Below are 21,842 nucleotides of genomic sequence, written 5' to 3'. Positions count from 1 at the left end.
ACGTTGTAATGAGATGTTCTTAATTTGCCAGCTGATAAGTGCTGGCAAACCTAGGCTCAGCTCGTTTGTCCACAACAGCAGCTGCATTTTGAGAGAAGACACACATGTACATCACCTTCACAGTGTCAAGTTCAGTTTTATCATCATTACCACAGCCGAGGAAGGTTTTGCCCGTCTTAATTCAAGACGGGCAAAAACATTTAAAGCAGAGTTTATAAGACCTGAGCGGTCATTCTGTACTCAGACACATCCTAACCATGACCACAATCAGGGAGACGCATCCATCAGCCATAATCACAGTCAGGGAGGGGCATCCATCCACCATGACTGTGATGAGGGAGGGGCATCCATCCACCATGACCAGGATGAGGGAGGGGCATCTGTCCACCATGACCAGGATGAGGGAGGGGCATCCATCCACCATGACTGTGATGAGGGAGGGGCATCCATCCACCATGACCAGGATGAGGGAGGGGCATCTGTCCACCATGACCAGGATGAGGGAGGGGCATCCATCCACCATGACCAGGATGAGGGAGGGGCATCTGTCCACCATGACCAGGATGAGGGAGGGGCATTACAAGTAATGAGTAAAATAAGGGATTACTATTACAAAAATTAATCAAATTAAAGTTACTTTCCAGTAAGCACGCTGCGTTACTGCGTTATTAAACCATGATTTTATGTGTGAGAGTGTCTCATGACAATGACATGAGTGCGTGTGACTTTAGTGGTAACAGATGGGTGTACCTCAACAATGGATAATATGGAGAGAGTACAACTGTGCAGCATTTAAAGCTTGTAAGTACTCACATTACTTTGAGTTTGATTCTGTAAAAAGTGAGACAAACATAAGCGTCTGCTGTACACTCTGCATGGGAAGAAAACTTCTAATCTGAGTGAGCAGCGAGCACGCTGCCACGGGAATGCGACATTCACAGAGAAACACTGGTCAGAGTGATGCCTGGGTGGTAGCGTTGTTTACCTCATTGTATTTGTGGAGTACTGCTCTCACTGGATAGAGGGATGAGGTTCTGACCCAGCTCTCAGAACAAACACAGTAGTGGGACCAACATCTTCTCGACTTTTGTGTTGTGCTGAATTCTTCCCTGTAGGAGCCCACAGGTGGGCCACCAGCAAAACCAAGTCCGGGCCTCTGCGATCAGTCTTAGTCTAAGTTGCTCTGTTCAGGTTCCAGTCTCCCCTGGAGGTGTGGGTTTAAATCCCACTTCTGACAGGAAGTGTTTTGTAGCACAGAGGGATTGTGGGAACTTGTCTCTCAGGTCTGGGCTCAGTAAATGCTGGACGTGGCCAGGAAAAGGCCAGCTGCAGCGTTGTGTGCTCCACCAGTGATAAACAGTTTGTCCCTCCAGCTGAAAGCCGGTACAGCACCACAAACACCAGCTCCTCCCCTATAATGCCCGCCTTACATCACATAAACCTGCCTGTTGTGTATATTTATGTGTTGTGTGTCCATGTTGAAAGCTCATAACGATCACACAGTTTCATTGTGTAACTGTAAATTACGATGTAAGAGACGATAGTGACTGCAAACATCTTTGGCTTTGCTCTGAGTGCAGGATAAAGTCTCGCTCTGGATTCACAGTGTTCTGGGATCCCTGGAAAGGATGAGGCTTTTCTTTTGGTGTACTTTTTATCTTTCAGGTGTCAGGCCTCCACCTATTGGCCAGTTCAAAGTTGATTGGCATGTGTCTATTGGCTGGTCTGGGCACAGGTGGCCAATCACTCTCCGAGGATCACTACAAATGAGCAGCTCCCTGGCCAGCTGGTGGCTGCTGGCTTCTGCTTTATGACAAACACATGAACAGGCTTCTTTGTATTGTGTGTGGTGGGAGGCTGGACAGGTAAGCTGGGGTACCCTGTACACTGATTGCAGGTTTTAAACTGTTCGTCACACTAGGTTATGCGGTTGATGCCACTCTTGTTTTCACTGACCTTTTGTAGTAGCTAGGTAGGCCTTTTGTTTTGCATTTTTTGTTTCAGTTAGGCCCTGGAAGCTATCGACCTCTGTTTGTTTTATTAATTTCTTTGATTTGGATCAACCGCCCAGTCCTCCTCCCCCACCTCCTTTCTTTTGTTAAGTTTGACTATCGAGGCAAGCAACCAATAAATCCTGCCTGTTGTCTTCCTCCTTCATTGATTGTGGTTGTCCAGTGTTGCTGTCTCCTTCGGACCTTTGCCTCCACCATGGTGGGGGGGACGTAACACCCCCTCTGTTCCCCTCTCTCTCTCTCTCTCTCTCTCTCTCTCTCTCTCTCTCTCTCTCTCTCTCTAACCCTAACTTTAAGAGTAAAGAGAGAAACTGTCTGTATTTCTTAATTGTAAATGGCACCAAATTGTATTCAAACTGAGCCACACTTATGGAGCTCCACAGTTCTGTTCCTGGTGTTTTGGTTGACATCTCTTGATTTTCCCATGTCACAGAAACAGGCTCTGTGTTTTGCCTTATATGCATCCACAGCTGTGCCACCAGTTTACTCACATGGACTCTACGAACCAATCAGAAGCTTCTTCAGCTCAGAATGGAATCGTCTGCAGTTTCTTATTAATTAACAATAAACTTAGTGTACATGTACTCCTACATTTGATGAAAGTGATTAAAATAGAAGCTCTGTCTCTCTTTATTCTGACATTTAACTAATTCAAAAGACATTTCAATATTTATTTATCCAAAACAAAACAAGTTGACTCTAAATTGATGTTGTACAGTAAAACAATGTTCTTGAGTTTTCCAGAAAGTGTAAATATCTGGTTCAACTGTGAATATCCTGCTGTGTGTTGAAGTTCCTCTTGTTTTCATAGAAATATACTGAACAACATACAAAGCTTAATATATAAAATAACATCTGAGTTTTTTCTGTGAAAGAAGCTCCTTATGTCCATTGTTGTGTTCATCAATGGACATGAGGTGTTCATCATTCCTGACGTTTCTGAACAGGCAGAAACTGAGATTCTGGTTCATCCGATTCTCAGGAGCAGCAGCAGCAGGGAGGGTTTCCTGGTTTGATGGCCGAAGCTTTGGTCCATGTTTCAGGATGTCAGTGGGCTCGAGTTCTGTGTGCAGAGTTGGGACCACATCTGAGGAGGCAGAAGGATGATTTCAGACAGTCAACCGACCCGGAGCAGTAGCCAGCTGTGAGTCTGAGGGAAACAGGAGTATTTCAATGTTTCCATCTCACTAAATATTCAGTACATGTGCATGTTAACAGACTTGTACCAAATGCAGCGTTCTGATTGGTCAGATCTTTTTATTCGCATGTAAAAATGCAGAAATATTGAGCTAGTTTTGAAAACAAATGTCACAAATTCGTCCAAGGACGCCGTCAATGTGAACGTTTTAAAGTGGACTACAGTGGTTTAAAAAGTGAGTTTTCGAACCCCCAGACAGCCTGAAAGTGGTCTTCACACTCAGATTGTTCACACGATGAAACGTGGTCCATTCATGCTCTGATCAGCTTTAATGGAACTGAAAACTCAGGGTTAGTCAAAGATGCAGGAGGCCTTCAAACTATCTTTGGTTGATCTTTTAACTTCATTTAATCAGGTGTGTGGCTTAAATCCTACAGTTGTGTATTAAAGTATTTGGGTTCCTGGAGGAGTGAAAATCCGAATCCATTTTCTATCAGAGGGACTGATCCGGAAAAGCTAGTTTAACTTCAGTCCGATTTCCCTCGAGACTAACTGGAAAACTCTGAACCTGTATAATTGTCTTTAGATGTGAGGGTGCGTGACTTCAGCAGGCGTTAGATGAATGTGAAGTCTTAGTTTAATACATTTATTACTGATGGTTAAAAAGTTCTAATTCAAACTGGTTTCACTGAAAATCAGGAACCTGAGAAATTTGTGATTAATGTAAACCCCTCAGAGACTAAACTGTTTCTCTATCACTGTGGCTCGTTAATGAAGTCCCTGAGGTCAAAGGTCATTTCAGTGTGTCATCATGTTTGTCCCTGAGGCATTTTCACATTAGCTACAGTTTCCTCTAATTCCCTCTGGAGCAAATCAGAGCTGGAAACCTGAGAGACCAGAGAGGTCCCGAGCCGACCAATCAGAGTGAGCGGACCTGAGCGCTGGCCTCAGTGGTCCGCTGAGGGCTCAGGATGATAACGACATCCCCTCAGACCGCTCTGTAATGACCCCCCCAGGATGGATTTTAGTTGCTTTGGTCAATAAACTAATATGAACTTTAACTCTGAGGTTCAATCTTTTGTAAAACTTCTGAAAATCAAAGTGGAGCGCATGAACAGTCCAGGAAAAACGTAACACAAGAATAGTTTGGTCCTTACCCTCTTCCTCTCTGTACCGTTACCATCCACTGCATTCTACAACATATAAATATATAAAACTATAAAAACTGCTTTCTACTTTTGTTCCGTTTTTAAAAAATGTAATCTATACTCATATCACTTTCTATCGTGAGCTGACATGTAGCAGGTGGTCTCTGTCACATTTTAAGATTATAATACTTTAGGAAATACAAAAAACACAATATGTGGCGCAGTCAGACACCTCAGGTAGATAAAGGTGTGCTGTACTGGTGACTCATAAATCTAAAACAATTTTTAATGATTAGTTTCAGTTTAATTTCAGCTCAGCGGAACAATAAGATCGAAAGCTTCTGAGTTTATTCTTGGTTAAAAACAGGGAGCGTTCACGTGCACCAGACTGGGGCGTTCATCAGTCTGGTAACCACCTGACATGTTTTCAGAAGCGCCGCCATGAAGACTGTGAGCATGACTGTCAGCAGGCTTGGGATGACCGACCTTTTCACAAGTGCTTCATATTGCAAGGTAGAGACCGCAATAATAAAATCAAACAACCCACTTTGATCAAAGTCAGGCCAAACTGTGGTACCAAACACACTGCTAAAAAAGTACAAGAACACTTTAATCAGACTACAGCGTTGAGTCTGAACTATTCAGGTAAGTATTGGAAGGAGATGTTAGTCAGTTTCAGGCCATACCTGGACCCTGCAGAGCTAGGTAGCCCAACTACCTGATGACAGGGATGGCATCTACGTACCGTTGCTAGAAGGTTTGATGTGTCTCCCAGCACGGTCTCAGGACCATGCAGAGAGATGGGCAGTTATGGGTGGACAGGGCCGTAGAAGGCCCTTAACCCATCAGCAGGACCGGTAAATGCTCCTCTTTGTAAGGAGGAACAGCGTCCTCAGAGCTACAGACCTCCAGCAGGACACTGGTGTGAATGTCTCTGACCAAACAATCAGAAACAGACTAACGAGGGGGGTCTGAGGCCCCGACGTCCTCTAGTGGACCCTGTGCTCACTGCCCGGCACCGTGGAGCCCGACAGGCATTAGCCATAGAATACCATAATTGGCAGGTCCACCAATGGTGCCCAAACTTTCCACAGACGAGAGCAGGTTCACTCTGAGCACATGTGACAGATGTGAAGGTGAAGTTGTGGAGAACGTTGTAACATCGTTTGTGGGGGGTCACTGATGGTCTGGGGAGGCATATCCACAGAGGGCTGCACAGACCTTTACAGGCAGCGGCACACTGACTGTCACTGGGTATCAGGATGAAATCTATTGACCAGGTCATAGGTGACCCATCTGAGGTTAGGGTTTGGGCTCAGCTAACCTACCACTCATTATTCACCTGCTTGAAACACCCAGATTTAGATCTATCAGACTAGATCAGGATGAGTCGTCCTTTGTCCACAGTAGGACACCCACAGCAGAATAAAAGTGGTTTTCTTCTTCTGAACCTCTGAACTGTGATGTTCTGCTCAAATTGCGCAGGAAGTGGTCGGTGTGAAGCCGGCTGAATTTGCCTGTGATAGCTTATTTAAAACAAGAAAACGTTCATGTGCAACTGAAAAGTGCAGAAATTTCGACTCATGCTGAGCCTGGCCTGTTGTTTTAGTGGGCCCATCTTCATCAGCACGTCAGTGACGTGTTGCCACAGCTGCATGTTTGCAAAATTAGTGGTGCAGTTTGAGCCAAGGCCAGAATCTGTAGGTCTGAGCAGGTTTAGCGTGAGACACATGACTGCTTACTGACAGCTCTTTGTTGACGTCACGTCAACTCCAAGCTGCCCAGCCGTGATGCAGCGAGGCAACAACTAACCAGGCTTCACATGAGGACTGCTGCGTCTGTGAGGTTGTCCTCTGAAGCTGGACAGATACACAAAGGGCCTCGGGTAGAGTCAAACCCGGGGCTTCTGGTCACCTGCTCACCCTGTGCTATTAAAGCAACGAGATGGCTCACTCTGAAAACTGAAACAATTCCAGACGGTAAGTGCTCAGGAGACAGAGGCTGTTACACTGAACCACACAGACGCAAAACAAAACAAATCCGAACCTTCCCGTCAATCACTGAACTCGTTAGTCCGTCACATGGAGCGACGAAGGCGGATTTGTGCTGAGAAGGTATAAAAAGGCTGCAGAGGTGACTGTGTTGTCACAGGTGAACAGGTGAGCTGCAGTGTTTGTTAGATCAGACACAACAACTGTGCACATGACATATTTGGGACATTTGTACTTTGTGAGCTATGTTAAATGTAACCACGCCTCCTCTGTCTTATTTCATTCTTGGAGGTTTTATGAATGTTGGAAGTTTAAAATTCTTCTATTTCTCATTAACTGTAATATTATACATCCTGATCATTGCTGCCAACACGTCTCTGATTGTGGTTATCTGTGTGAACAGAAGCTTACATGAACCTATGTACATGTTTCTGTGCAGCCTGTTTGTGAATGAGCTGTATGGTAGTACAGGGCTGTTTCCATTCCTCCTGCTTCAGATCCTCTCTGATGTTCACACTGTTTCTGCTCCTCTCTGCTTCCTGCAGATCTTCTGCATTCACACTTATGGAAGCATTGAAGTTTCAAACTTAGCCGTCATGTCTTATGACAGATACCTCGCTATTTGTTGTCCTCTACAATATAACACCCAAATGACATCTAACAATACAGCTGTTCTGATTATGGTGATGTGGGCGTACTCTTTAGCGAAATTTCTTATTGCTTTGTCCTTAAACCTGCGTCTCAGGCTGTGTGGAAACGTCTTAAACAGTTTGTATTGTCAGAATTACCTGGTGGTTAGGCTGGCTTGTTCTAGCACAAAGGTGAATAATGTTTATGGGATTTTTGACATTATTATGACCATCATAGTCCCCACACTTATCATCTTGTTTTCTTACATGAAAATCCTCAAAGTGTGTTTTTATGGATCCAAACAGACGAGACAAAAAAGCCTGACCACCTGCACGCCTCAGCTGGTGTCTCTCTTGAATTTTTCTTTTGGTTGTTGCTTTGAAATGTTTCAGAGTAGGTTCGATACGACGGGTTTACCTGCCGCTCTGAGAATCTTCCTGTCTCTGTATTTTCTCATGATGCAGCCGCTCATGAATCCGATCTTGTATGGAACGCAGATGTCAAAGATCAGAGGCGTTTATGAACATGTGCTGTCCTCTATAATGTCATGTGGGTGTAGTAAAGTTTCACAGAGTGATTGACAGCAGCTGACCTTGAAATGTGTTTGTTAAATTATGAGAAAGTGTCTTGCTGTGGAGATGAATTAATGTTTAGCTGATTTGTATTTAACAAAACAGAAGAGAAGCACCAGAGAGAACCTGTGTGCCACAGATATATACGCTGTAATATAATATAGCTTTCAGGCAATAAACACACACACACACACACACACACACACACACACACACACACACACACACACACACACACACACACAGGGGCGGATCTAGAAGGGTGGCATGGGGTGGCAAGTGCCACCCCAGTTTTGCATATGACAGTGTTGTTTATTAAAATAAGATTAACAGTTTGAGCGTAGTTACAGTCAACAGTGAACATAAATGCTAAAACTGAATATATTGCATAGTGTCCCCCCCCTGCAACATTAACAAATGGTTCAGCCCATAGCAGGACCGCTTTTTTATTGTTTTCAGTAGCCAGCGATGTTTATGTTCGTGCCAGAGCACATTTTGAACACCATGGGAATTACGGATTTTACACAGGTGGGTGGATGTTACACTCTGGAAATGGAAGGAAGGTGAGTGTTACTAACCCTCTGTGGTCCACGGACACGCTGCACCTCCAGATCACATGACTGATGTGAGCTGACACAGCAACAAGCTGCAGCCGCTGAGTCTCTGTTTCAGCCACATTGAAAGTTCGGACTTTAAAGTTTTTATATTTTAATTACAGGCCAGTAAATCCAGAGTTATGATCTCACACACACACACACACACACACACACACACACACACACACACACACACACACACACACACACACAGAGATTATATAGTATAATAGGGATAAGTTTGGTTACTCTACGTGACTTCAGACCATCTCAGATTCCCCTGGAAATGTGGCGGGGAGAGGTCGATCGGGTGGGTTTTCCAGCTTTGTGTTCTGGCCGTTTGCTTTTGTTTTGTGCGTGTTTATTTGATCTAACAACGGGAAAAACATAAATGTCAAAAATCTGCTTTTCATAATATAAATATCATTAAATAACTTTAGAAAAACTTCCATTTGACTCTTTACACTTAATGTTATAAAAAGATACATTTTATGTTTTAATTAATCTTAAAATGTTAGTCTGCAAAATGTGCAGAAATTTAATGTATTTATTCTCTTTAGCTGATAGTTTGTGTGGTAGACTGTATAACTGCATCTCTACCAGTTTCTCTGCACTCCAGCCTCCTCTGGGCCATGTGAAGGGATTTTCCTTAAGGCAGGAGAAATTATCTAAATATAAAAGGAACAGGTTCGGCCATCGCACAATACAAATGGAAAAGGGCTACCTTTTAAATGCATCATGTTTTTAATTCGCAAGTTCATAAGCATTTTCCATTTCACAATCAGTTCTACCCCCAGGTCAGAAATATGTCTGGGAAAATTTCCCTGATATAATATTATTGATAAATACACCCATCTTGCGATTAATTTCATAAGTGCATGGAGGCAGGACCTCACAGCAGAAGCATACTCCATAATGTGTTGTACATTATTACATGTATATTATATGTAACGTGGTATTTTTCAATTATTGTATTTACCAACATCAAGAAGTGAAAAGCAAAGAAAGACCACGCCATGGTGCATGTTTAAACAAGGAGAGTTTACTGGTCATAATTATTTATTAAACAAATAAACCACATTTTTTAACCCCCCAAAATAGACGTTCAAAGCAACACAGCGGCGGCCCAATATCAGACAGAACTCCACTCTGTCGAGTGAGCAATCATAATGAAGCAGTTGGTTTTATTTTGTGGATTCAAGCTGCTCTTCATATTTTTGGCCACCAGATGTCACCAGAGAGGACTGTGTTGAAAAGCTTCGTTTTTCAATCTCATCTCGGAAAACTCAGTCACATGGTACGAAGGGGCCCAAATGCACAGCTCACTGGAAACAGGAAGTAGGAGGGGGCTGCCGGCCCAGTTAGGTCCCAATTTGTAGCCGGCCTCATTCCATCTTCCACCAATGGTCAGCCTCCACCTGGAAACTTACATAACACAAACATCACAGAGTACAAACAATGCCCCCGCCTGGTGTGGCGAGTAACAGCACCACACGGCAACAGGCAGTCTGCAGAGAAGGGTAGATTGGAGGCCAATATAGAGGGAGTTACAGTAGTCTAATCTAAAGGCAATAAAGGCATGGATAAGTTTCTCAAGGTCCTTACAGGGTATGTAAGGCTTGGCCTTGGCAATTTGGTGTAATTGGTAAAAGCTAGATTTAACTACAGTGGAGACTTGTTTGTCAAGTTTAAAAAAAAATGTCCAAGAGAACATCCAGGTCGCTTACAGTGTCAGAAAGAAAGGTGCAAACTGCCCAAGGGAACCTGTCAGTTGGTCCCTAGGAATATGGCTGTCGAAAACAAGAATTTCTGTTTTCTTTTCATTTAAAATGAGTGAGTTACTCAATAACCAATCCTTAACTTCTCTCTTACAATCAAAAAGGCAGCGTCCCACACGCCATCAGACTGTTTAACTCCTCTCTGGAGGGGAGAGGGAGGGGAAACAGGAAACAGGAGGACAAAGGAGGGGGGAACAACTAAGCTGTAGTGCCTCTTCACCTCACTGTACAATACCTTGTGCAATACTTTTTGTAAATAGTCAGCGGTGCAATAGACTCAATACTTGAAATGTGCAATTCACTTGTATTTTTATTTTTTATTCCTATTTATTCTATTTATCTCCTTCGTATATTTTATTTATATTTGTCTCTGTATTTATATATGTGTGTGTGTGTGTGTGTGTGTGTGTGTGTATATATATATATATATATATATATATATATATATATATATATATAACAATTCTGTAACTGTAACTTCGGTCGTTGCTGTGCTTTTTTTTTTGGAAGTCGAATTTCCCAGAGGAACCCACCCGAGGGATTAATAAAGTTCTATCTTATCTTATCTTATCTTATCTTAGCGACAGTAAGACATCCTCAGTCAGATGAAAGTAAATTTGAATATCATCTGCGTAACAATGGAAGGAAATTTTATATTTTTCAAAGATGCGACCTAGAGGTAACAAATAAAAGAAAACAACATAGGGCCCAACACAGCCCCTTGGGGCACACCACAGGAAAAGGGGGCAACAGAGGAAGAGTAATTTCCCATCGTAACAGCGAAGGACCTTTCAGAAAGGTACGATTTAGACCAACTAAGAGCAGTACCCTTAATGCCTACCATGTGTTCTAGCCTCGTTAAAAGGATATTGGAGTCCACTAAATCAAACGCTGAGGACAAATCCAATAAAACTAAAACCGCTGAGTGCCCTGAATCAGTGATTAAAAGGAGATCACTGAAAACTCTCAACAATGCCGTTTCTGTACTATGACATGTTTGAACCCAGACTGGAATTTATCAGTGATGCTATTTGCATCTAGATGGGCCCGTAGTTGCAAAAGGACTGTTTTCTTGTTTTACCCAAGAAAGGAAGTTGGGTAGGAAGGAAATCGGCCTATAGTTTGCAGGGTCATTTTGGTCAGTGCTACTTTTTTTAAGAACAGGTTGTGAGCAAACACATGGCAACAGTTGGAAGGAAAAACAGCAAGAAACCTTTGGATGGGCGCTGATGTTCACTGCTGAATGGCACATCGGGTCCTGTTATTTGTGGCTGCTTGCATCAATGTGTCCAGAAATGAAGACGGCTTTTCAGCAGCAAAGAGACAATATATGGAAATGTGACTGGTTCCAGTGCTGTGTTGCTGAAAAACAGTAGTCTCTTCGCAACACACGATTACTGACATTATCAAGATAACAAAAAACAAACGAACCCCAAAACAAAGCACCAAATGGGAGGAGCTGTGAGCCGCTGCCATCTTGGATCATCTTGGTTTTCTTTTTTTTTTTTTGCCTGTCCCATTTGGTTCTTTAGCCATCAGAATTGTTGTCTGAAGACCAACAAGGATACCCAATGGATTTACTTTGCCAAATGGATCATCGTGGCATTGCCGTATTGGTCCATTTGGTCGATCTTTGTTTTTATTATTTATTATATTTTATTTTCAGATGTTACAGACGGGACAGACATGAGTGAGGGATAGGAAAGAGAGAAAGAAAGAGGAAGGAAAGGAAAAACAGAAGGGGAGAGGGACAGTGAGAAAGGGGGGGAGAAAAAAAATAAAAATCTCCTGGATCACCTGTTGAGAGAAGAATAGAAAACAAGCAAAAAAAACAAAAAAAAAAACAAAGCAACATACTAAACACAACACCATCGCATTAATCTAGCTAAGTGTAAACAGCAGTAAATACTAAATATTCAATGTTGTTGTGCAGCACGCAGGACAGATGTGCTTCGAAGTAGCAGCCAAGAAAGGTGTAATTTGGGTCTACGAGCAGTGAACACCCGTGTGCATACCTGTGTGGATCAGCGCGCTTGTATTCCAAAGGTTTCTCCATGTAACGATCTGCTAGGGAGTGTGGGGGGGCCTCATCTAGGTTTTCATCAGGGTTAAACTAGAATTTGGTGAGTGGGAACCTTAAAATCAGGTGTGACAGTGAAGTGTGAAGAAAAGCATCACTTAGTTATGCGATGATGATTATGTCATCAAATCAGGGGAAATTAATCAACTTTGTCTGATGGCAGCTGTATGATTGCTTCTCGATTTAGCTGATTTTTAACAGAGCGGAGAACAAAAAAGGTTCATGAGCAAATAAGCAGTTCACTCTTTATTTTTAAAAAGTGCCAAATATGATGGCTCCAGTTTGGCCTTATTTCATGGACGTGTAACCCAGTGTTAATTTGGTTATCTAGTGGGAGGGGCTATGAGCTCACGTGGCTTGTAGCTGTGCCAGAGAGCAAGCTGGGGTGAGCTAGCGGGGAATATCGCCTTCTGCAGTAGCCTTGAAAAGGACTATTGTTCGTTCTCCTGCCAGACGCTTCGCTGCTGTGCTGCCTTACTGCTGCCATTAAAGGACAAGCAGCCGCCATCCCTTCATCCATCCGGACCTTGATTATTTGGACCGAAGTGCTCACACACACGCCCGCACTCAGTGCCATACACTCTCTTTATTTTGCTGGCCAGCTAATATCATTTGTTTTTTTTGTTTTGTTTTGTTTGCATTCACAAAGACTATCCAAAGACATTTTGGTTATTGTCAAATAGACACTCTCTGATTACGGACTGAGGAGGTTGTGGTGTTACAACCCCAGGACTGAGAAAAAGGACTCTTTACATAATATATTCACTTGTCTCCTGGTTAGGAAAAGTGACTATTGATGGAAATATTTTTCTTCTTCTTGTCTTTGTTTACATTGTATCCCAGAGAAGTTTTAAGTTGTTCAGGTTGAAACATTTGCATTCAAAGTCGGTTAAGTTTCCTTTGATATATCAGTGTCAAGCTGATGTTTAAGAGGGTATGTTAAGGACAGATGTGCTCCAGTCCATCAATCCTTTAAAGTGCTGGACACCGATGGTAAATTGCCATCAGACCCTAAATAAATTGTCCTCTGCTGTTATCCATATTGCTTCACTCATTCTTTGGTGAGTAGACGTATTGGTTACAACTAAGAGTAGTAGGAAAAAAATTGGCGCCCGAACAGGGACTGGAGCGCATCACTAACTTTATCCTGAAGCACATGCACAGACATCTGTGAATTCATCTACTGCTTTGCAGAGAGAGACAATGGAGTTTTGTGACAGGTTTTTGTTAAAAGGGGCTAAAGCCGGGATTAAACTACAAGAGGTGCAAAGAGCATTCGCTTTGCTGGATCACGTTGTCAAAATTCAACAAATAGATAGTCTCCCTGACACTATTTTGTGTCAGTTCATGGAGTGCATTACCCCAATGCTCTTAGATGGAGAACATTCAGCAGATGGGGAGTGTTGGGAGGTTATTCAGATAGATGAGTACTGTCCTCAGGGACCTGACAGTTTTCACCTGGCGCATGATGTGGTCCCCCTCGCTCGAGCAATTGATGATGTGACTGCTAGTTTCAGAGAACAAGTAAACGAACTGGCATTAGCATATAATGTGAGCCCCATGACTTTAAATCAGGCTGCAGTGAGCCACATGTGTGGGAAAAATGATACATATAAGGGGTTAGCTACCTCAACTCCTGCCTTGGGAGTTAAAACTCAGTCCACACCAGGTCCCAGGTCAACTGCCGCCTGTGATGATGGCCATGTGCCCAAGGCTAAACAGGCACTTGATGCGGACTCCCTGCTTGTTGATCCTTTGCCAGCGGAGGTTCAGAGAGTCATTGTGGAGCACATTGTAAAACATGACTCGCCCATGCACACTCCCTCTGGTTTTGAGCTCCGCTCATTTTCAGGAAACTCTCCAAAACCCCCTAATGAGGTAGAGTACAGGGTATGGCGACTTAGAGCTAAACAGGTACTAAATGACTCTACCCTTTCCGAAGGGCAGCAGCGCCGTGTTTTCCTCGATAGCTTGGCTAGCCCTGCTTTGAATGTGGCCCTTTCTATTGGGTCTCAAGCATCACCAAAAGACTATCTCGATGAGCTTGACAAGGCTTATGGCAATGTCACTGGAGGTGAAGAGCTGTATATCCAGTACCTAGAGACTCATCAGAATAGTGGAGAAAAGGCATCTGATTACTTGCGCCGACTCCAGACGTTGCTGCAGGAGGTAGTTGACGGTAATGGCATACCTAGAAGTGATTTTGATGTTCAGCTACTAAAGCAGTTCCTCAGAGGTTGCTGGGATGACTCTCTAATTGCCACTCTGCATCTAAAAGAAATAGTGGGATCTGCACATCATGTTATTCCCACTTTCTCAGAGCTGCTTTTTAAAATCAGAACGCATGAGAAAGAGAGTCAGTTAAAAGAAATGCGCAGGAGACGTTACATGAGCGGCACCTCAACTAAAGTGCAGGCTCGAACACTCGTAGCCACAGATGACGGCAGGCATTCTGGCACACCTCCCACAGCGCTGGATGCTTGTACCAGAGAGCAACTGGAGGAAAGAATCAGGCAGCTAGAAGCAGAGCTAATGAACAGCTCATCTGCAGCAAATTCTCAGTGTCCCAAAAGTGATAAAACTAGGCAGAAGCTATCGCACAGAACCAAAATCCACAATCCAGCTCCACCAACTCCTGCTAGGCTACCTGGTGATCATAAAAGGGTTGGGAAATTTTGCTATAATTGTGGGGAGGATTCACATATGTTGCCACAATGTTCAAACCCAACCAATGCCATATTAGTGCAAAAGAAATTGTGTGAGAGGCACAGTGCTGGGCAAAGCCAGTGTTCAATGGCTCAGCGACAGAATAGTCCACAGTCCAACTTGCCTTTAAACCAGTAGGAGCTCCTGCTGTGGAACGAGCAGGAGCTGATGGTCAGAGCAGTTCCAAGCCTTCAAGCCAGTGCATGTACGAAGCCCCAGCTCCAACGGTGCCTCCCCAGTTTCCTCAGGGTCTAATTGGGGAGCCTTGTGATGGTTTAGCATGGTTAGATCAAGTTCCGTGTCGGTGTTTAATTGACACCGGGTCCCAAGTGTCAATAATATCAGAGTCATTCTATTCTCGCTATCTTTCTCATAGAGAACTGTTCTCTATAAAAGAGGTACTGGACATCGAAGGTGCGGCTGGACAAAAGGTACCATATGTGGGGTACATTGAGGCTCAAGTTCAGTTCCCTGAAAGTGCTTGTGGCACAGACAAGTGTTTCAACATCTTAGCATTAGTTAGTCCAGATCAATCGTACAATGATAAGTTTTCTCTTCTTGTGGGCACAAATGTGTTAGGTCCCATGCTACAAGACTGTCAAAAAAAGGGTGGAGCAAAGTTTCTGCAGACTCTACCCATTGACACTAACTGGGTCATGGCATATACCAAATGTTTCAAGCAGGCTGACCCCCAAGCAGACGAGGTCAAAGCCCTCCGTGTTGCACTCTCCAGCAAGGTACCGGTGCATTTGAAACCAGGTGAGGTGTATACTTTGAAAGCCATCTGCCACACTAAACCTGGGAGCGATAAATTTCAGGCTCTTGTGTGTAGCTCGGAGGACACACCTACACCAGGGGGGTTTATCATCTATGACCAGATAGTTGATGTAAAACCTATGTCTCACTGTAAGTTTAAAGTTGCGGTCAAAAATGCCTCTCGGCGGGGCATCACACTGTATCCTGGGACAGCTATTGCTGAGTGCTCCCCCATTGATTGGGCGGTTCCTGTTGCACTCCCTGATCTGAACCCCCAGCCCGAAGATGCTCCTCTGCAGGCACAGTCCCTGCTAGCTTCTCATAGCGAGGACAGTAACCAATCTGCCGTGCTTCTTGGCCTTGATTTTGGGGACAGCCCGATATCACCACAATTCAAAGAGCACATACAGGCTAGAATTGTCAAAGAAGCATCAGATGCTTTCTCGAAACATGATCTTGACGTTGGTAGTGTGACGGGGGTCAGTCACCGCATTGAGTTAGAACCTCATGTCCCATTCAAAGAGCGGACAAGACGTGTTTCGCCCGCTGATTTCAATGATTTGAAAAGACACCTCCAAGACCTTTTGGCAACAGGCATTATAGAGGAGTCACATAGCCCCTATGCCTCTCCAGTAGAGCTTGTAAGGAAAAAGAATGGGGAACTGCGAATGGTTGTAGATTACCGGACACTAAACAACCTCACCAAAAAGGACGCATACCCATTGCCTCGTATAGAGGAGACGTTCACTCTGCTCTCTGGTTCAAAATGGTTCACTGTTTTAGATCTCAAGAGCGGGTACTATCAACTTGAAGTTGAGCCATGTGATCGACCCAAGACAGCATTTACAACGCCGTTTGGAACATGGCAATTTTGGAGGATGCCTCAAGGCTTGACTAACTCCCCTGCCACGTTTCAACGGACAATGGAGAAAGTGATGGAGGGAATTAACCTCCAGGAGGTTGTTGCATTTCTAGATGACCTCATAATCTTCTCCAACTCACTGGAAGAGCATGAAGAGCGGGTGATGAAGGTCCTTAAGCGCATTGCTGAGTTTGGTCTGAAGTTATCCCCTTCTAAATGCAAGTTCTTCCAAACCTCCGTGAAATATCTGGGGCATGTAATATCTGCCCAGGGGATCCAGCCTGACCCAGACAAAATTACTGCTGTGAAAGACTGGCCATGCCCACAAACTGCCAAAGAGCTTCGGTCATTCCTAGGTTTCACGGGGTATTACAGGCGGTTTGTGAGGGATTATTCTTGCATTGTCAGGCCTCTCAATGACTTGTTAAAGGGAGAACTAGCCCCCAGGCATAAAGGCCAAAAACATTGGCCACGAACAAAGTCACCCTCACTTGGGGCAAAATGGACCCCTGCCTGCCAGGCTGCTTTTGACCTTATCGTTGAAAAACTGATTTCAGCACCTGTTCTGGCTTTCGCCAACTGGCAGCTCCCGTACGTAGTACACACAGATGCCAGTATGTCAGGCCTGGGAGCAGCGTTGTATCAGGTTCAAGACGGCCAGACTCGAGTAGTAGCTTATGCTAGTCGTGGCCTCTCCAAAAGCGAAATTGTACATAAATTGTACATAAATTAGAATTTCTCGCCCTCAAGTGGGCAGTAAGTGAGAAGTTCCATGATTATTTGTATGGGGCTAATTTCAAGGTGCTGACTGATAACAACCCTTTGACGTATGTGTTGACCAGTGCGAAGCTTGATGCTGCAAGTCACAGATGGCTTGCTTCTCTGTCGATTTACAACTTTGACATACACTACAAATCTGGCCAACATAACACTGATGCTGACGGGCTCTCTAGGAGGCCTCATGGACCCTCAGAGGAGGACGAGGAGTCCCTGGAGACAGACAGAAGAATCTCCAGCATGCTGGATTGTGCTAGTTTGTCCCCTGAGGAGTTTAAAGTTCTCGATGGGGAGGCAATGAGTACTGTGTGTAAGCGTCATAGTGTCAATGTCAACACGATCTTAGGTGAAGGCACACAGACAGTCGACACTGTAATCCCTGCCGTGGAAACACTCTTGTGCAATGACAGTGCGGTTCCTGATGACCTTGAGGATCCGGTCCCCCTACCTGGCCAGTCAGCCCTACCGGGAATGTCTATGGTGGACTGGTATCAGTTACAGAGAAATGACAGCTCTTTAGCCCGCATCATAGGCATTTTAGAGACTGGGGATGAGACTTTTGACAGAAAGTCTGAGGAACCTGAGGTGGTTCTGTTTTTACGGGAGAAATCAAAGTTACTTCTAGTTGATGGGGTGCTATACCGAAGAGTTTTTGATCAAAAGGGGAAGGCCTTCCATCAACTTGTCATCCCTAATAGCCATCGAGAGAGAGCTTTCCAAGGTGTTCATGACGAGACAGGTCACATGGGTATTGAGAGAACCTTAGAACTGGCTAGAGCGAGGTTTTACTGGCCAAAAATGGCTAGCTACATTGAGAACAAGTGTAAAACATGTGAGAGGTGTGTGAAACGAAAGGCACGAGTGCAGAAAGCCTCTAAACTTGTCAACATCAAAGTCAGTGGTCCCCTCGAGTTAGTGTGCATAGATTTTCTGACAATAGAACCCGATTCGAGAGACACCAGGAACATCCTAGTACTAACTGATCATTTTACAAAATATGCACAGGCATATCCCACGAGAGATCAGACAGCGAAAACGGTGTCCACAGTGTTATGGGAGAACTTCATCAGTCACTACGGGTTTCCTCGCAGAATCCATAGTGATCAAGGTGCTTGTTTTGAATCTGAAATAGTGGCAGGGATTACAAAGTCCCGTACGACACCCTACCATCCACGTGGAAATCCAGTGGAAAGATTCAACAGGACTCTGTTGGACCTCCTCGGAACTCTGGAGGATAAGAAAAAAGAGGAGTGGAGGAAGTATGTTCGCCCCCTTGTACATGCTTATAACTGTACGAAACATGACGCAACTGGAGAAGCGCCCTTCCTTCTGATGTTTGGTAGAGAGCCACGCCTTCCGATTGATCTCTGTTTTGGACATAGTCCACGTGGCCACAGCACCAGAACACATATTCAGTATGTACGAGAACTAAAGAGTAGGCTGAAGTATGCATACGACCTAGCCTCAAGAAATGCTGAGAAGAGACAATTGATGAACAAAAGACGCTGGGATGCTAAGGTTACTGCCCTTCCATTGGAAGTGGGTGACAGAGTCCTGGTAAGGAATCTGAGCCTAAGAAAGAAACACAAAATCTCTGATAAGTGGGAGCCTATTGTGCACATCGTTGTTAAGCAGACGGATGAGTCTATCCCGGTTTATGTGATTAGGCCAGAGGATGCAGAGGGCAGAGAGCGAGTTCTGCATCGTGACATGCTTCTTCCCTGTGGGTTCCTACCGGTTAACCTGCAATGTGACAGTCAGGATGTGCTAACCAGTTCGGTTCAACCTCTCATGAGAGTGGATGCAGGGAGCAACACAGAAGAAACTCGGCTGGAGGAGGAGTTTGGGCAAGACGAGGAAATAAACTTTACATCCAGCCAATTTCCTGACAATGACTTGTTGGCGGATCAAAGGGATGTTCTGGGAGAACAGGAGGTGTCCCAGCCACAGTATCCTCTGAATCCTGGGGCACCTGAATTCATTGTAGATCTGACAGGATCGGAGACAGCAAACGATGAGGAGGTGCTCAGCCCAGCCCCAACATGTGGTAGGCCACAAAGGAGGAGAGTGCCACCGGCTTATCTCAGTGACTATCAGGTCGGCTACAAAGTCGATTGTAAGCATCACAGTTCCAATGTGCCGATGACACTTGCATTGCTCAATAACTTTTTCCTGTCATTACAACAACAGATTGCTGGGTTAGTGCAATCTCTGTCGGGTGATAGTGACGGGGACGTCACACTTTAAGCAGGGGTGGATGTAACCCAGTGTTAATTTGGTTATCTAGTGGGAGGGGCTATGAGCTCACGTGGCTTGTAGCTGTGCCAGAGAGCAAGCTGGGGTGAGCTAGCGGGGAATATCGCCTTCTGCAGTAGCCTTGAAAAGGACTATTGTTCGTTCTCCTGCCAGGTAAAAAATCTGTTTCGTATGTATATTATACTATTCCATGTGTTATCATGTGTTTGCTATGATGTGATGTGTAGTAATGGTTATTAAGGTGCTAATCGCTAATCGAGGCTAAGCTAGCAAGCTCGACAATTAGCCGCCATGCTAAGCGGACGTTGGTAGCCAAGTTCGTATGTCACTATAGGGTTATAAGCTCACGTGGCTTGTAGCTGTGCCAGAGAGCAAGCTGGGGTGAGCTAGCGGGGAATATCGCCTTCTGCAGTAGCCTTGAAAAGGACTATTGTTCGTTCTCCTGCCAGACGCTTCGCTGCTGTGCTGCCTTACTGCTGTGCTGCCTCGCTGCTGTGCTGCCTTACTACTGTGCTGCCTTACTGGTGCCATTAAAGGACAAGCAGCCGCCATCCCTTCATCCATCCGGACCTTGATTATTTGGACCGAAGTGCTCACACACACGCCCGCACTCAGTGCCATACACTCTCTTTATTTTGCTGGCCAGCTAATATCATTTGTTTTTTTTGTTTTGTTTTGTTTGCATTCACAAAGACTATCCAAAGACATTTTGGTTATTGTCAAATAGACACTCTCTGATTACGGACTGAGGAGGTTGTGGTGTTACAACCCCAGGACTGAGAAAAAGGACTCTTTACATAATATATTCACTTGTCTCCTGGTTAGGAAAAGTGACTATTGATGGAAATATTTTTCTTCTTCTTGTCTTTGTTTACATTGTATCCCAGAGAAGTTTTAAGTTGTTCAGGTTGAAACATTTGCATTCAAAGTCGGTTAAGTTTCCTTTGATATATCAGTGTCAAGCTGATGTTTAAGAGGGTATGTTAAGGACAGATGTGCTCCAGTCCATCAATCCTTTAAAGTGCTGGACACCGATGGTAAATTGCCATCAGACCCTAAATAAATTGTCCTCTGCTGTTATCCATATTGCTTCACTCATTCTTTGGTGAGTAGACGTATTGGTTACAGACGCAGAAAAAATTTTTAACATCTTTTTGTTAAATTATCAGATACAACAAGGTATCAAAGCTGCAAAAACCAAATACATGACTTATTAATCACAAAGTGTTGTTTGTGTGCACCTTTGCATATATTTCTTTTTTTTTTTTTGTATACATATCGGAAAACTTCTGTTGCAGTAAATTACTCATCATAGCATCCATAAGATAGATAAGATAAGATTAGATAACCTCTATTAGTTCCACGTGTGGGAAATTTCTTTTGTTACAGCAGTGGACAGTGCAAAGTTGCATAGAAAAATTAGAGAAAAAACACTGGAATAATATATCTATGAGATACTGTACACAATAGAATAAAATAAAAATAAAATACTATAGACAAATACAATTGAGTATAATACAACGATGCCAGAAAGAGTATTGCACTTAGTGTTATTGTACATGTGTGGATGTGTTTGATCAGCTGGAGTCTTTGTTGTGGAGTCTGACAGCAGTGGGGAGGCCTGTGAAATCTCTCCGTCCCACACCGTGGGTGCTGCAGCCACTGAAGGAGCTGCTCAGTGCTGTCAGAGTCTCCTGCATGGGGTGGGACATGTTGTCCAACAGGGGTGACAGCTTAGCCACCGTTCTGCTGTCACTCACCACCTCCACTGGGTCCAGAGGGCATCCTAGCTCAGTCTCTTCCTGTGCCCAGCAGAGATGTTGCCACCCCAGCAGACCACACCATAGAAGATGACTGAGACCACTGGCTTTCGTAAAGTTCATTCCACTGAAACAGCCCTTCTTAGAGTTTCTAATGACATTTTGTTACAAAGCGATGCAGGTAAATGTTCTGTTCTCTTAATGTTGGATCTTACGTCGGCCTTTGATACTGTTGACCACCATATTTCACTTAACAGGCTGAAACACTGGGTCGGTGTCTCTGGGACTGCATTGAAATGGTTCTCCTCGTATCTCTCTGAATGATATTCTTCTGTGGCAGTTTCTAAGTATAGATCATCTTCTGCGTCCCTGTCTTTTGGTGTGCCACAAGGCTCTGTGCTGGGGCCATTACTGTTTCTAGTTTATTTACTCCCTCTTCAGCACATTTTGAGCCCTTTTGAGGATATTTGTTATCATTGTTATGCAGACGATATCCAACTCTATATATCTTTTAAACCGGAAGAGGCCTCGAAGCTGCAGCTTTTAAATGTGTGCTTGGAAACCATTAAAGGCTGGATGGCTGAAAACTTCCTCCAACTAAATGAAAATAAAACCGAAGTCCTCTTATGCGCCCCAGATAGACATAGACCCAGTATAATAAATGCTCTTGGTCCTCTTTCAACGTTTGTAAAACCATCTGTCAGGAACTTAGGGATTATCCTTGATCCTGCTCTTACGTTAGATAGTCATGTTAAATCTCTTGTTCGGTCTTGCTTTTAT

General features: G+C 44.1%; 1 protein-coding gene across 1 annotated transcript in view; it reads left to right on the top strand.

Annotated features, from left to right (window-relative positions):
• LOC146560418 (uncharacterized) overlaps positions 1-21,842 on the top strand; it is a 358,436-nt gene that overhangs the window by 144,866 nt on the left and 191,728 nt on the right. The window lies entirely within an intron of this gene.

The sequence above is a fragment of the Mchenga conophoros genome, linkage group LG14, assembly GCF_057382185.1.
Source record: "Mchenga conophoros isolate Kocher_MC1m ecotype Shallow Benthic linkage group LG14, M_conophoros_male_GT1.1, whole genome shotgun sequence".
NCBI lineage: Eukaryota > Metazoa > Chordata > Actinopteri > Cichliformes > Cichlidae > Mchenga > Mchenga conophoros.
The sequence above is the reverse complement of the archived record's forward strand: the minus strand, read 5'-3'. Positions and strand labels throughout refer to the sequence as shown.